Source organism: Falco rusticolus, chromosome 1 (assembly GCF_015220075.1).
Source record: "Falco rusticolus isolate bFalRus1 chromosome 1, bFalRus1.pri, whole genome shotgun sequence".
In the NCBI taxonomy this organism is placed as follows: Eukaryota; Metazoa; Chordata; class Aves; order Falconiformes; family Falconidae; genus Falco; species Falco rusticolus.
Genome location: NC_051187.1, coordinates 121,087,054 through 121,103,321, shown reverse-complemented (window position 1 = coordinate 121,103,321; position 16,268 = coordinate 121,087,054). Strand labels below are relative to the sequence as shown.

Genomic DNA, 16,268 nt, shown 5'->3' with positions numbered 1-16,268 from the left:
AGCTCTATTCATCATTGTGTTATTTTTAGCTTGGTTTCCAAAGGAAACAAGGCATATGAGACCGTGTTGTCTGTCTGTCTGCTTATCACTGCCTCCATAACAACGCACTATTGGCCAGTTTCAACCAAACTTGACAGCGGGATAAAAATCTGCAGGATGTGAAGTAGCTGCCAGTTTCCCAAAACTGGGTGGCTGATGGAGAGGCTGCAGTGGGAGCTGAGCGGCTGCATGTACCTCGGCATGGCTGGCACACACAGCAGCCACAGCATCAATCACCCTAACACCAAAACTGGGCAAGGATATGGGGAAGGGATGGGCCATCAAGAGCCATCAGGAGCCGGCTGTTCCCTCCTGGGCTTCTCTTTGACTTTCTTACCCGCACACAGAAAGAAACTTTCCTGCCACGATACCACTTCAGCTGGTAAGTGCTACACTTTTTGACACTGTCGCAAAAAGACCTCATTGTGCTAAGGCACAGATGAAATAGGTTTCCCCCATTCTTATGTTTGCCACCAAGTCCAACTTCAGTTAGTCCTTTTGTTTTAAGGCATGTGGTAAGAAAGACATTTGTTAGAAAACAGCTTTCCAAAATGACACCTCTGTCAGGTGTCATTATTCCTCTATCAGGAAAAATTATGAATATGACCCCCAGTCCTACTCTGCTGCTGGTATTTAATAAGGCAAAACAAAACAACGGAAGGAAAAAAGATTAAATTTCCACCAGGCATCACCTGCCCCATTCACAAAGGGTACAGACGAGCCAGTGGAAAAGGCAGGGTCTTGAGTGGCTGCTCAGAAATTGGCAGGGTAACTAACCCCAGGTGATGTCTGCTGGTGGAAGTCGGGAGGAGCCCGTCCTCTCCCCCGGCTCACACAGCTGAGCAGAGACACAATCCCTGACTCTGCTGTCAGGCTGGGCCATGGCCAGGTCACTTCAGCCACACTCCATGGCCAGGGAGCGGTGATGGAGGTGAAGCTGATATTCGGCCAGCATTAACTCTGCCTGCCAGCGAGGGGGTCTGCTTCGTAATGCTGCCATTGCCAGAAAGACCAAAACGTTTCAGTAGCAGTTCCACTCCCTATCCTGTTTTTCCTCTTACAAGAAAAATTTAGTGCTCAACAGGCTTATTCTTTTTGTACCTCAGCACTGCAAAGTGACTGACCTGAAACCAGTGGAGACGAGGAAAACCTCTGAGGAGCTGGCAGCTCTCACTTTGACGTACAGAACGGAGACTGGCACCCAGGAGTGGTCGTACGGACATCAGAGGGGTGCCCACTTCGAGTCATCCCCCCACCTGAAATCAGGGCTCCCACTGTGACCAGCATGACAGGTAACATCACCATGAAAAGCTATATATGTGGTGTCTATAGCTTAAATATTACCAAGCTGGATAAAACATCTGTTTTAGCCAAAGTGAACAGACCTGGGAGTCTGTCTGCTTTGGGGCTGTTTATTAATCTTATTTATTTGTTTATTTAGCCTTTATTTTTTTTAATGGCAATCAAAAGCTTCACATAGAAGCATAAACTAAAACTATACTTAAGCCTTTAAAGCAAGCCAACACCCAGAATTACCAAGTGCTTGCAGTTCTCATTAAGAACCAACCGATGTTTACTGGTTTGAAAGTGCAGCTTGGCATCTCTGTAATTCAAGCACTGGGAGAAAAGCTTCACTGCTTAGCTCACTCCTCAACAAACCAAGGAGCCTGCAGAAGAGAGAGATGGGGGGGTGAGAGATGCCCACTGTATAACGGTTCACGGGAGTCTTTGCTTTTCTTTTACAGCATTTTTTTGAGTCACCATAACAGTGTCATCAAGTACTGAGACCGTTGGGTTCAGTGACCCCTTTGTAAAGCATAGGGTTATTTTCCCAAATATTTATCTTTTCAGCTGAAAATGTCAGTGCTTGAACTCTGACTGGAGCTACATTCTTGGAAGCAAAAGCAAAGTACTTTCAGCTGTTTGAAATAACTTCAGATTTTATAAAAAAAAGTCATACATAGTTGCATGTATTTTGCAACGCCAAAAGAAAAAACAAGGAATTAAGTCTGACAACTGACTTGGGCAATGCTTTCAAGTAGATCTATTGCCTTTGCTGGAGTTGAAATAAAACGAGGATCTTCCAGGGGAAGCACACAACTTGTGCATTCATGTGAGATGTATCTTTACAAGGTGCACATGAATGCATAGCTAGTGACAGCAGGTTTATAAGGATGCAAAAGGCAGCATAGCAGTCAGAAAGAGAATCTGGCACCAGAATTGTGACTGTTCATGTTTCATACCCTCTTTCAGTCTTGAGACAAGATGGATTGATGGGGCAGTGGAGGAAATAAGTCTCCTAAACTTGAGTGCAAGGAGTACAAACTGGGAAGACCCAGATGAAATAAAGGTGAAGAAGGCTGGCATGCATCCCAGTGATTACCAAATCAACGGGAATAGTAAACAATTTTTTCTATTAAGGAAAGTAATGTATGTTCATAAAATAGATGCTGGAAAACTCAGAATTACTTTCTCAGGCTTGAGTCGTTATTCCCTTTTAAGACGCATGAAGAGAAGAGATACCACTTGGTTTAGCTACTGAGCTAAACTTAGAAGCACACTGTACGCAACCACACTACCACGCCCTGGATGACCATTAGCTATCACACAGTGCGCTCCGTGTCATCTGTTCTCTGTATTTCATATCACTTTAACAGAGGCATGTTGGTTAAGAGAAGCACATTATTTTTGGAGGTAGGGGTGGAGTGAGGAAGAGAACAAAACAAGGAAACCCGAGTCCTAAGAACAGGGACAGTGCATTAAAAAAGCCACTCTAAAAAAGAGAGATGCTTTAATAAGCTGGAAAGCAGTGATTGTCCTTTCAAACCTTGTTTCTGTATCTGGAATTTTCACTAGGAAATCAGTGCTGAAATTACTCCAATGAATTATTGAAATCTCCACATAAAATCTGCACTTAGAGTCCTGGATCTTGCACTTGTGCTTATTAGAAGTGCAAAGATATGAAAAACTTCTGGTCTTTTAATTTATGCACCCATGCCAAGATTTTTGTGAAATATTTATAGGGTGACTTTTTCAGCTTTTTTCTCTCCAGATTTTTTTTAAAAATCCTTATTAATTGCATTTATAGCATCACTGATTTAACTGAAAGGGGGAGCTGATATCTGAGATGTCCCCTTCTTTCCACGTAGGGGAATAACTTGATCTGTGAAACTGACTGCCAGAGGATGTTACGGAGACCGCTTTGGTCTCTTGGGGGACAGGTGTGTGGGTGCTTCCTATGCCGGGTGGCTCAGGGAGGTCCTGCATGGCTGCTTGCCAACAGCCGGGAAGGATCACAGTCTACATGCTCCATTATTAGTATGACTTACATAGAGGCATCTGTTCCCAGCCTCTGTCAGAGACAGGCAACGGGGCTACCCTGGCTGGGATCTGACCCAACCTGACAGCTCAGCATCACGCCTCTCAGCCAGGCTCAGTCCCTGCCTCAGGCTCAGTAGCTGTTTAACAACATTCATGTGGCTTCAGGCCAGGTCAGAGCAAAATCTGATCTGGCTGCAAGAATACTGAGGCAGCGGCGCGTTCCAGATTATGATCTTGACAAAACATGACCACCTGGACAAGATGGGTGCCTCCTCTAAAAGATAATGGGCAAAGAGCAGCTCCCTCCATCTCCTCCATGGGACCTGTCTCTTAAAAGCCATGGAAAAGAGCTAAAGCACATTGCAGTCCCTGGGGAAAACGTCTGCCGCTGCACAGCACTTCTGCACTAGTGAACCTGCCCCAGCCCAGCCTGGTGGCAACACGATGTCCCCCCTGCCTCGCGCTCAGCTCCAGTCTAGCCCAGCTGACAATGGCGGTGCAAGGAAGTGGGCAAAACATCTCTTCTCTTTTTCATTTTAAAAAGCTGTTGTAACATTTTTCTGCTGAAGACCTGCTGCTTTTTCTAAATCATACTCGTCCCGATAAAATAGAAAAAACTGAGAGAGGATTTTGTCTCATGGTGGATCTGGGGCACAATTTCTGACTGGTATTGCAGGAAAAGTTGTTATACTCTTTAAATCATCCTCTCTGCAATATTGTGCAGTGTTTGTGGACTGCTGCAACCGCTTGTCTGGCAAATACTCCAATTAATATAAGCAATCATATTGTTCTACAGTCATCCAGGAAACCAACAGCCTCCCTTTCCTCCTGACCCTCTTAGCAGCTTCCTGTCCTTCCTGCGCTCTTCCTAACGCACTTGGCGGATTTCAGCACAGCATTGCCTTGGGGAAGCAAGCTTCCCAGAGACTTCTGTTGCAGAGAATCCCTAAGAAATAAAAAGCTCTTCTTAGGGCATCCCCAAGACGATGCCATTCCCCATGGCCCGTTGAATGCAGCATCCTTCCTGGAAACAGCCAAACTCTGCCTTTGCTCAGGACCATAAACATCTTGCTTGACCCTGATGGGATAGCAGCACTCTCAAGACTTTGCAAAGCCATTTGCTCTGGAGGAACCTTTTTGCTACACCCACTATTGCACCTCTTTGTGTCCCTCAGAATACAGGGAAGAAGAGGGGTAAGCAGGTATTTACCTGAGGGAAACTTTCTGGCCAACAGCAGGGAAAGTGATCGGTGCCCTTCATGATCTGCCACCATCTGCCTCTCCAACCTCCTCTCATGAGTCTTTGCACAGCAGAGGCAAGAGGAAGACTGGAGGGATACTGACTGGTGACAGCTCACCATGACCTCATGGCTCACCTCTCCAAGACAAAGGAAAACAACAAAAATCAGGGCATTACAGAGAAGGCTGCAGAGGGCACTTGCCCTCCTGAAGGCTGGTACCTGTCCTGGGAGACAGAAGGGAGTGAAATGGGGCCAGCTGGTGATGGGGCAAAAGGCAGCTGGATCTATCAGGGAAGCAATCAGGGGTGGGTGTGGGGAACCTAGATCTGTGGCTGGCTTTTCAGTGGGACCTTGCAACCATTTGCAAGGGTGATGTTATTTCTTCTGTGCCAGAGGCATGTCCCCAGGGGCAGGATGACAATGAGCCAAGCCCTGAGACTGGCAGCGTGTTCACCTTGTTGTGCTGACCAAGCCACAAGTAATTGTGTTGATCAAACAAATATCCTGACAGAGCTGAGAAGAGCTGAGCAGCTGTAGGCATGTCGAGTGCCTGTGCTGATGGGAGCAACTCCAGAGAGCAAACAGGGGAGAGGACAGCCGCCACTGGCATGTGAAGGGCTTGCTAGGAATGGGCCTACGGACGTGAAACCACACCAAGAGGGAACGCGTAGCCAGGCGAAGGGACGGGGGAATTTCCACAGAGCACTTAAAGATCTTATAAAACGTTCATTAAATTAGGTTTCCAGCAATTGTCAGCACTTGAATTACAAGGACCAAATGCAACTGAAAAGCTACCTTTTGCTTTCATGTGAAATGGTAACTACACATCAAACGTTTTAATCTTCTGCAATGACTAAATATGTGGAAATCTGTAGGTCTATTTATATAAAAACTTCCAAAGGCTACGTTATCTCTGTGATTTACCCCCACTCCTTCCCCAAGGGATTTTTCTTTCATGTCTTCTTGCACCGTCTACATTTATTTACCAGTGAATATCACTTCAAATGAATTTAGTAGCAGGGATGTTTATAGAAATAGCACATTTTCAATGACTTGTGGAGAACACTTACAAAGTGAATGTTGTAAAACACAAGTGTGTTTACATTAGAAAACCAATAACAGACTGGTTAACAGCCAGTCAAGGCATGGAAGAAAATAAAGAGACCTGTTCATCCACTCTGAACCAGTCTACAGCCTTGAATATTGCAATGCTTCTTGGTGGTTTTACCTCTTTTGTGTCAAACCTGTTTCCAAGTAAGGTTTAGACCAAGAATTTTTCACTGAAACTATTCAGAGGATCACTTGAACAACAATTTGAATAATCATTTGAAAATGCATTATTCTGGATGGAACAAAATAAAGCAAACCTCTTACAATAAGCAGTTTGCAATAAATTATTCAATCACCTCTAATCAAAAGTGCATAGCCTGAAGGAGAGTAAAGAAAAATAACTCAAAGCAGCAATTAATCTGTTATATTAATGAAAGGAACCATGTGTGACAATTGTACAAAATGAACTTTTCTGGAAACCCTTGTACATTCTTGTTCAGCTTTGGAGAACAATAATTTAGATATTAATTTCTTTGACAAGCAGCATTTGTTTCCAGGTCATCCAGCTGCTTGGTGGTTAGCAAATAGGAATAATGTGACAAAAGAAGGGACAACCCCATTGCCCTCTTCTGTAAGTGTAGTTTAATTTAGCTGATGAAGCTTACATCCCTCCCTGCCTTATGGAAGCCCTCTACCATCTGGCCATCAAGTTTAGCTATGTAGCTGGCACCCAGAGTTTAGATAACTCTTTATGCTATATGAATGGGACGGAGAAAAGGGCAGCAGCAAAGGGGTTTAAACTCTTGACAACAGACGACATTCATGACCCTCGTCTGGCCTTGCCCTCATGCCTCAGTGAAGAGATGAAACCTCTGTAACCCCTACAAGTGCACGTGCAACTCTGCAGCACCTCCTCCCCTTCCTTCCCCCCCAAGTGAGACTGTTCAGTATGTCTGGTCTCTACCCATAAATAGCTGCAGGATGACTGAGGCTCTGCTTTTTAGTATGTGTGCTATTGCTGGAAGGATTTCACAGAGCTTTCAAATGATGAGCAATTAGCTGGCTTTAGCCCCACCGTGACTCTGCCCACCCCAGTGTGGAAGCAAACAAAAGAGGCAAAGAAGGCACTGACACTTTTTATGTTTCTCTCGATGCACTTGGAGGGCAAACATCATGACATTGGGTTTCACTAGATATTCATAGAGTCCTTTTCAGGTTTTTTTTAGTAATTCTGTGGCCTTCTGGAAGCCAGGTACATTTTCTGATCCTGCTCTGTTTTGAAAGCATAATCAACTAGAACTCAATTCCACAGTGCATATAAAAGACTGCTGGATCTGGGGCCAATTACACCTCTGAAGAATATCTACAGTACCAAGAATCATTTTCACTTGAAATGCATGTATTTCTGCATACTTGGAGAAACAGTCAGATAGGAGAACCATTTTACTTCCAGCTGTAAGAAATCTGACACCTGAACTGAGGCAAACCGAAATGCTCGCTGTAAAGGAAAAGTTGCCACAAATACAAATAAATGTCAACAGTTCATGGGCAAATTGGAAGTAAAATCCTCAAGCTGAGAGGAAGAGAAATGGTCTGAAACACACCGAAATGCAGGAATTATACTAAAGCCACAAAAATGGGAATATTTTCAGTATGGCATGGATTGAACAGTATGGGTTCACACAACAGAGGAACCTCAACGAAGCTGATACTGTCATTAGCCAGGCAGAGCATGTAGATGGACACAGTTGACATATCTTCAAGACAAATAACACCCTCCTTCCTTTCTGTTCACCATAATATTTGGAAAGCTAACTTCTGTTCCTTGCCTTGACTTAATTTCCCTCAGGCCAAAGTGAAATCAAAGTTCAATCAAGGAAGAGACAGCAAGCAGAAGAAAGAGATACATACCGGTAAACATGGTCTCAGGTTACCTGAATACCCAAGGCAGAACCAGAATGCGGGTCAGTATTAACATGAGGGCGTGGAAAGTCTATGTTTATGTGCATAAACTGGAAAGTGATCAACACATTCCTGTCTCTAATTCTCCAAGATAGAGCCACTGCAACAACATTAAAGGAAGCTCTGAGTGTCTCAGGTATTTCAGGGGTGTTTTATGGAAGTCCCTAGTAAGCCACCAGAAACAGTGGTGTTGGTGTCGGGACAAGTCTAAGTCAGGAAAAGCAGGAAAGTCAAAACAAACATGCTGAAACAGTGTTTTTTAAAGCACGTTAAACCCCTGACTATAAGGTACCTTTCAGAAATACAGCAGCTTTTCTTCCTTACTTTTTAAACATGGACCAGTAAAATGAACAGCTTTTTATCTATTTTAGCCAGCAGAGAAACCATTCTCTGAAAGCTTAACAAAACTTTCCAGTGTTTCCCATACCTTGCCAATTTTCAGCAAGGCCGTGAAGGGAAAGAGCCATCCAGTCATTAGCTGACTAAAACCAGAGAGCTGCTTTTACTTATACACTGACAAGAAGGAAGGTGTTACCCAGAGGTCAACTTCTTAAGCATTTGTCCCAGGAAATATAATTTAAGACCCTGAAGCAACTTTGTCCAATGACGGCTTTTGGGGGATACTGCTCCCACCAGCAATCCTGCAACCATTCCAGAAGCAACGCACTGGAAAAAACCACACGTGCAAGCATTCAGCCAAATGCCAGGTAAAAATTCCCCTTCTAGAGCCTTGCAGAGATGGCAGAGATAGCTTGATAATGCCTAGGAGTCACTAAATTGGTGGTTGCACTGGTGCACAAACTTCCCTACAGCTGTCATACTGGTATGCTACCCCAAACCTAAGCAGGCATTGACCTGGGTCCATCATATTCCCTTTTCCAAACCTAAACCAGACAGTTGTGTAATGTTCCAGCCCAGTTTCTAAAATCGATAATCATATTCTTCAGAGCTTTGCCATATAATTATGGACACCTTTAGAGAAACCAGATATCCTTGTAGGTTTGGATTAAGCTTCTTGCAGAATGTTTACACAGAGCACAGTTATCTCCTTCTATTATTAAACCCAAATAAAGGAGACGTTGCTCACATAAGAAGAAGAAAAAAACTACTCTTTTTCAAGGACAATTTATGTGGGGATCTTCAAGGGTTTTGCACATCCAAGAGAAATACAGACATCTAAAAGAGTAGAGTTAGGAAGTGAAAACAGCATTGCTGAAAGTACCCCTGTTGCACTGACACGGTACATGCAAATGACAGCACTGCATCCTTGTTTCTTCAAGGCAAAATCCCCCTTCATGCTAGATGAAAGGAGTTTCTAAATTATAGCTATACGTTTTTAACAAGAGTTCACAAGGCTTCCTTCCTTAAGCACTGTTTAGATAAGGTGCTTTAAAACAGAAATTCACCCTTTCTCAGGTTCAAACAAGATCGTAGTTTCCTGTCATTCCAAATTTCTCTGTACCTCTGTCAAACCACCACCGCTTGTTCTCAGCAGCGAGGATTCACCACCAAACAACCCGGCTGGTGTTTCACACACAGGGTAGGATCATCGAGAGACTTCCCACGTTGAAGGCATCGCATTTCCTTGGATGGGAAGGCAGGTAGAGTTAAGCATAAATAAGGGGGTACAATGTCCATGCAAGGCTATCTGGATAGTAAGTGGTGGTATCCTTAACATTCGTTGCGCTGCCAGTTTGAAAACCAAAACTATCTGCCAGAAATTAATTGCCATGCAGTGTGACCAGTTTACCTGAATTACAACAATACAGGGCCAGGAAAGAAGTCTGTGACAGTGTCAGCAAGGTCTCACATTGTGCCTCGATGAGAAGAGCTCTAGAAGACTGAACATCCACATCTCCACCCCTCCCTATCTTGGAGTTGTAATTTCGCCTCATCCATCAAGCAAGAGAACAGTGGAGCGCCAAGGTCTGCAGGCTTTGGGAATAAGAGGTGGGGGGATGAGGTTTACTGGAAAGCTGCTCATGTTTCATTCTAGTAATCCTGTCTGCTTCCAAGCAGATTTCAGAAAAAATATCAGTGTTCTGCTGAATAGCTTTAATGGGATTACCTTTAAGGCTTCTCTAATAAGTGGTGTTATTAAGTTGTCTGGCTCATCGGGAGACTTACGCATAACCACTGGCACCCCCCCTTTTTCCTGATTTTGTTACAAATTGGAATTAGTGTCTGCTTGGTGTTGGGTTTCGTGTTTTAAAGAGGATTGGGTTAGGGGAAAATCTTTTGGGTAAAGTCCTTTTTAAAATTTTGCCTATGTTAAAAAAAATCCCTTTCAGCCTACAAAACATGTTCTAAAAGGGATTAGAGATGCTGTTCAGTATAAATCTGCCAGGAAGTCCAAATCAAGATTTCACAGACCAAACACGGTACAAATAATTGGAAAGGCCTAAGATTTTGCAGGAAAAACTATCTTAGATTTCTGAAGTCAGTCTGAAAGTCCAGAAAAAAATCAAAGAGAGTGGGCAGAGTTTGAAATGATGTAATTCTTTCAGCCTTTCAAGGTGACTCATTTAAAAAAATATTTACACTTAAATCACTCTTTGTAAAAAAAGGTGAATGCACTTAGAGAGCATTGACTAGAATGTTTTGAACTTGATGGAAAGTCTCTCTAAAATTGAGTGAAAAAAAGGCTATTAAATTCAAGGAGTTCTAGATTCGTTCCCTTCAAAATAAATAAAAAAACCCCAAAAACAAACCCAAACATGGTATCCTAAGACCAAGACACATTATGACAACATGAATGAAGAATTGTTAAAACACAGGAAAGGTTCATCCCCATGAAGACAACCCATGCAAATGACATAAAACTCCAGAGCTACTGTATCCAGATAAAGTTTTATTGAGGGAAATTTCCCCAGGGTATGGCATTCAAAGGGCCACTTTTGTGGGACGTTCTGCAGTAGTAATGGTGACCATCAGGAAGGTTACAGCTGTGTTGGTAGTGTTGACACCTTCAAAGTCATTCTCATTCACCCATGACAGGAGGGGAACAGGCCCTGATGCCAGCACAGTCACTGCCAGTGAGTTTTAGTGCAAGGCAATTTGTTTTCCCTCTATTATGGCTTGATTCTCATCCACCTCTGTTGGCAGCAGAACCTTTTGTTGACTCTAAAATAAAAGTTGTATACTTTGAACAGTTTCATGTGGAATTGCTGAAAAAAGCAGAGCTATTGATTCAGAAGCTTTTTAAAATTCGGTTTTGATTGCTAGGCTTATGGGAGATGATGCTCTCTACATAGGTACTGTCAATTAAAGTTTTGGTAGGCATTTGGATGTGGGCACCAAAACCCTAAGGCAACAAGTTTTGAAGCAAAGATTATCTATCTATCTATCTATCTATCTATCTATCTATCTATCTATCTATCTATCATTATTTATTGCCTTAGAAAAACAAGGAATGCTTACTTTTATTTGGGGTCTCCATCTTGTATATGTGGGACCTCAGAGGAAGCTGGAACTTCAAGTGGGAGAATGCTAATACAGCACAAGAAACCTGCGTGGGCTTTGTTTTTCACGTGGGAAATAGCACAGATGAGTTTTAAAACTGCAATAAAAGTAATTGAGCAATTGCCAAGACTTGTAGTCATGATCTCAGGTTTTCACTCACTGAGCAAATACCCTTGAAACTCCCATTATGGTTTATGAATCAGCCGCTGTCTTACTTTCTTAGAGATATCATCACTACAAATAAAAATGTTGAATCCCTGGGGAGATCAGAGTCTCTGTTCTCAGGGACTTTTATTTTCTGGGGTGTGCATGGGATTCCTGCTTTATTTCTTGGAAATGGAAAAAAGGGGCTTGGGATTCGCTACACCGACCAGCCTCCTGTTTTCTCAATATACACCTGACCTTTCCTAACTACCCAGTACAAGGAGGAGTTCAAAACACAAGAAACCACACTCTGGCAGCCTTATACCTTCTGCTCAGCATTTTATACTGTGAGGAATTTCATTGCTGTTAGTGGGACTTCTCATGCAGAAAGGTCTTTTTCAGTATGTGCAGTGCCATCAAAGTCTCACCCTACATATATCTAGTGCTATATGAAATATCCTGTACATTATCGGTTCAGCTTAAAGATGCCAATAATCAAGGAAAACATATTCTGAAACCATATGATTCTGAGACTTCAGAACATATTAAAACTACTTCACCTCTTTATGCAGCATAAAGTGAAATCATTCTTTTTCCAGTTGCATTGGAAAATCTATTCATGCCCAGGTTTTCTGTGTTTTTCTAGTGACTCCCAATGGACATTACCAAACCAGCATCGTTGCTGAATTTCCAGGCAAAGATGTGGGACCTTGAGGTAAAAGGGAGCTGCTCGAGAGAACGAGTGCTTTTTTTGGGATGACTCCTTTCAAAACAGCATTATTACTATATTTGAAAGATCAAAGAACTGTTATCCATGATTCATTTTATACTGACTTCTCAACATGTACACTTAAACAAACAAATAGTGGAAGAGCATGAAAAATAGAAACATAAAGAGTAAAAATTTCATAAGAACCTAAGGAACTACACTCAGCTTTAAAGAATGATTTATGTATTAGGAGCACACTAAAGCCCATCTTCAACAATTTTATGCTTGTGATTCAAACAAATTTTCATTGGTTGACCTGTGTTTCTAAATGGATGGTACAAGCACTGAGTCATTTCTGAAAGCAGTTCAACTTTTTCACTCTATGTTCTAAGTATATTTATAGACACAAAGTTTTCTATAGATCTCTCTGATACTTAAGCACCTTTGTTGCACACTGCCATAGACAGAACAATAGAGTTGTTGGTTTTTGGGGTATGTTAGGAGTATTGTGGCAATATAAGGTTATATCTACTTGCAGAGGTAAGTGGAGACCCTTTTTATATTAGGTGATACTTTTTCCCGAGGGGAAGAAGCTGGCTATGACCAAGAGAAGTTGGGGACAGCCACTGGCTATGATAAATGACTGTTAGCAGGACCCTTCCAATATCTGATCAAGTATAGGATGCTTTGATGACCTTCCTTATTTTTTTTAAGTGAGAAGGATGGAAAATCACAAGTATGAGTAACAGAAGCCTAAGTCTAGTCCTTTTTTAGACATGCTAAAGTTTTCCCTCTCTGTTCTTCATAACCCGTTTACATTGCTAATCTTCATGTGGTGCCTATTAGCAGAGCACAAATATGGAATGTTAAATCTCTGTGTATCCCAAGCTATCTACAACCCTGAAGGATTTGGGAAAAATTAAACAAGAGAGCAGGCAGATTTCCAGAAATAACACAGCTTTAACAAACACGTGAAATATTTATAGAACATGTAAAGAGCAAAGGAAATGCAGCATTTCCTCCACGTACAATTTCTATCAGTGCTTCAGGAATACCATTTCCCTTCCATGTCGCTACCCTGAGGACAGGGACCACAGCTGATAGACCTAATAAACTCTCCTGGATCAACCTGATTTTGTCAAGAATATACATTCCAGTGACATATCAATTGCAATCCATAACTGCTTTGTTACTTTAGTTAAGTTTTTGAAAAAGGAATCTTACAGCAAACCTCTTGGCTGCAGCTAGGTGAGGTTTACTGGTAGCAAAACCTGCAGTGATGAAGTAATTGCATATTGCATTTTGTAACCACATAATGTTAACTGAATATGCAAAGTGTCTGCTGCTATAACAGCAAATACTGGGGTAGTGTAACATGTAGGAAAAAAAATATACATGACTCATTCAGATACCTTGAGCTACACAGAATTTCTGTAATTAATGGATGGTAAAATATTACGGAGGACACTCTAACATTGCATCAGTAGCTTGGTCTCATCTAGCACGTTGTGTGCAGGATTGCTCATTTCATTTTAGAATGGGATATTACAAAATAGCGGACGCTTTAGAGAAAGTTTAGGTATAGGGTTGAAAGACAAAAAGGACGGTTATGGGTCCAGGCACTTGACCTGATTGGCATTTCCACTGTCAAAAATTTAGCAATCTTCAGAATGATTTTGAATGTTCATATTAATGCCAAACTTTCCAGATTTTTTATTTAGCTCTGAGAACATTTTTAATAATTAAGCTTCTGTACTTCAAGACTTAGGCCATGATCTATTAGAGATTGAGATAAAACCACCTGTGGAAAGTAAATGACCATACATTTGCATACAGCAGAATTCTTGCACTGCCTCCAGTAGTCCTTGTGGTGGGATGCTGAGTACTGGAGCAAAGGTACCACAGTTCAAGACTGAAAAGCAGTGTTCGCCCGGTTTTGCATGTGTTAAATGAGGCACAGAAAAGTTAAGCAACTCTAATTTTAAGAGTAGTCAGTGCTAGAATGGAAGAAAGTCTAGATTTTCTTCTCAGTTATGTGGTTTCTCAGATTACAAAGTAGATATTTGAACATGTAGACATTTGGATAGCAAATACAATGGAATCCTAGAGTGAGAGGGGAGACACCCAAGCTGGAGCTAAGGGTTGGAAGAAAGATTTCTTCAGGTGTATGGGTGGAGCCCACTGCTCTTGATGGTGAAGGAGGGTGAAGCTGAAGTTCTTTAGAGTGCTCTCTGAAGCTTGCCTATCGTTTCAAAGGCTCACCGGCCTAGATTCCTACAGTTTATCCAACACTATGGGGAGCTGGAGACAAATGTCATTTAAGCGTGAGAGGATTAGCTATACAGAGCTCTTCTGCCCATGCCTCCCTCTTGCCTGAGGAGGCAGGTCTAGCTGTAAAACAAGATTAACTTTCAGACAAGGCAGTTCCCCAGCTTCTGCTGAGTTATGACGCTAGGTTTAAACAGTGTGACAGTTTATTCTGAGGCCACTTAATCTCTTAACGATGTTGTCTAGGCACTGCTTGAGAGATAGAAAAAGAATCTTGTTTCCACATTAAAAATATTCCTGTAATAATGAACTAGGCCAATCCAAAAGTCTTATTCCTTCAAGCGCAGGAGAACAAGTCTATTATTATTTTTTTTAAAGCAAAAAAAGCGCACACCATCAAAGGAAAAGTCATGACCTCTACCAATACTCACTCTCCTGATAAGACAAAAACTGAAGGCAAAAATGTTCTTCTCTCCCAAATAACCACCCAGTATGATCAACAACTCATAGAAAGGGACCCTAAGGCTCAGTTTGTCAACCAGAGACTCTTGCATGAAGAGGTGGGAGTTAATGAGCTTCTCCCAGTGCTCTTTGCTGAGCCAATGGTCTGTGTTGAGCCACGTGCAAATCCACGTATAGCTATGGCTGTTCAAAGCTTAAGCCTCACACCAGAGCTCTCAAAATTCCTGATCTCAAAAAGCCAGCCAAGAAAAGGAAAAAAGGTAGAAAACTGGAGCCAAAAGCTGACCTGCACTGAAAGTTTGAGCTTCTTTTTTTAATATACCTAAAAATGATTATGGAAATAATTACAACAAATAACTATTTGATTTTTCGCATAAGTCAAAGATTATATACACATATACTTATGAAACTCTCTTGCCTGGGATCATGGAAATCTCTCAGCAACTTTAATTTAGCTGCTGTTAACATTCCTGCTACAATAGAGTCAAGTGCAAAGTGCATTGTAAATACTAGAGCTGTTTATAACCTAAAGGGCAAATTCAAATCTTGTTTAATTTCCTTACTGTTGTTCATAAAACAGTCATTTCAAGAATAGAAGCATGATGTGCAAGCATAGCAAATCTCACTTTTATCATAACATCAGAACAAAACAGTTTCTCTTTTCCAGCTTCGGTACCATTTTTGGAAGTGAGAGAAAATTTTATTCCGAGTCATGGAGAGGAACTCCAGACAATCCAGAGCTGCCCAGGTGTAACAACAGCAACAACAACAACAAGCCTCTTCCAGATTTCACAGATGATTGATTTTAGTATTTCTTGGCATTGAAAACCATGAGCGGTTGCTCATCACATTACCCTTGCTAATCAGAAAGGCACCACAGCAGCACTGTGGCCGGTGGCACCGGAGGTTTGCTGGCACTTGAAAGCAGGAGAACCCAAGGGACCCAGCAGAGAAGTCAACACTTTCATGACAGGGAGCTTGCTAAAAATAAGTGGTTGTACACATTCTCAGAGATCTAGGCCTAGTTGTGAATGATTCATGCACATGGAAAGGAGCCAGATTTGCTGGATGCATTAGGTTGCAATGAGCTCACGAACTGCACTCCCCATGCTGAATGGTGCAAACATAAACTGCAGAACAGATACGGGTGGAAATAAATTGATACCATTTTTACTCTGAGAGACCGTGGAACATTTAGGATGTTTGATAATAATTTCTATGCTACTGTGGAACTTACAGACAGTCTTAACACAAGTCTAGAAACCAGAACTAAAGCAGAAGATAAAACAGCAGAAGACCCTTCATTACTGAATATGTTTAAGTTGTATCCTGCAAACAAACTTCAGACACAACATGGAAATCTATCATTAATAAACTAGTGTAAATCTTGGGCCAAACCGGAATTGTGCGTGTTTTCTGTGTCTAAAGTCCATTAACTTCTGTCTGGGTCTCTGATTATTAAATGTTCTTAAAATACTTTGCCCATTTGCAAATTTATCAGCTGACATTTTGATAGTTAAAGTTGTAACTTTTATTCTAGCTCAAGGAACTATTTTTTTTTTTCTTACTGGAGATCTTTTTGGACCACCTGATTGGTGACTAGATCTGTA

General features: G+C 41.8%; 1 long non-coding RNA gene across 1 annotated transcript; it reads left to right on the top strand.

Moving 5' to 3' along the window:
• Positions 1-222: 222 nt before the first annotated feature.
• On the top strand, positions 223-15,985 carry LOC119152680. The gene is made up of 4 exons (XR_005105847.1): positions 223-421; positions 1,146-1,331; positions 11,866-11,934; positions 15,326-15,985. It is a non-coding gene; the product is annotated as an uncharacterized LOC119152680 (long non-coding RNA).
• The last annotated feature ends 283 nt before the right edge of the window (positions 15,986-16,268 follow it).